The sequence below is a fragment of the Gorilla gorilla genome, chromosome 21, assembly GCF_029281585.2.
Source record: "Gorilla gorilla gorilla isolate KB3781 chromosome 21, NHGRI_mGorGor1-v2.1_pri, whole genome shotgun sequence".
NCBI lineage: Eukaryota > Metazoa > Chordata > Mammalia > Primates > Hominidae > Gorilla > Gorilla gorilla.
In genome coordinates, this window is record NC_073245.2 from 73,033,126 (window position 1) to 73,033,945 (window position 820).

Consider the following 820-nt stretch of genomic DNA (forward strand, 5'->3'; position numbering starts at 1 on the left):
CAAAGATGTAAATGCCGCAGCCGTGAGACTCACCTCCATCAGGCCGAAGCTTTGGGAGCCTGGAGGCTGGAGCAAGGCCATGCAAGGCGTCCTCTGAACCTGTGATTCTAACATGCTCTGGGAACAGATTCAAGGGACGTGTCCAGGCCTCTCTGCGGCAGGGTGAGCTAATTCAGAGGCACCTCTGCCACCCCCATGGATGGCTCTATTGACAGAGCCAAAGATTTTTTGGACAAAAGTGAAAGAAACTCACTCAAAGTAGTTGAAGAAATAAAAGGGTGTATTTATTGAAAAGATGAAGGAGAATCTTACCAAAGCCAAGGACAGGGTGTGCCCTGGACAAGGGCAGGGTGGGAGCAAGTGAGATGTTCTGCTGACAAGAAGGTCCCACGGTTTCTGGTCAATTTTGCTGGAAGTCCTGCTCCATGTCTCTGTCCCTGTCTCTTCATCTCTCCATCCCTTGCTGTGAGTCTGAGTGCTTATCTCTGTCCTTTGGTGGTTTGAGTGTGTCAGGGGGTGCACACCTACCTCCATTTCTCTGGATGCCTCCATAGGTGTTTCTGTTCCTCTGCTTCAGTGTTCATCTCCTGTCTCCTTCTCCTCCTTTCTCTATGCTCTCTTTCCACGTAACTGGTGACGGCTGAGCCAACATGGCAGCCTCTGGCCTAAGAGGTAAAATTATTTCCAGGTTAAGCCCCTTGCAGAGGCTAACTCCAACCTGATTGGACGAGTGAGAGTCAGTCATCCACAGTGGTCCAATCAGCAATTGCTAATGGGAGGGCTGGTGCCATCCTCCCATGATTGCAAGGGGCAGGCCTGT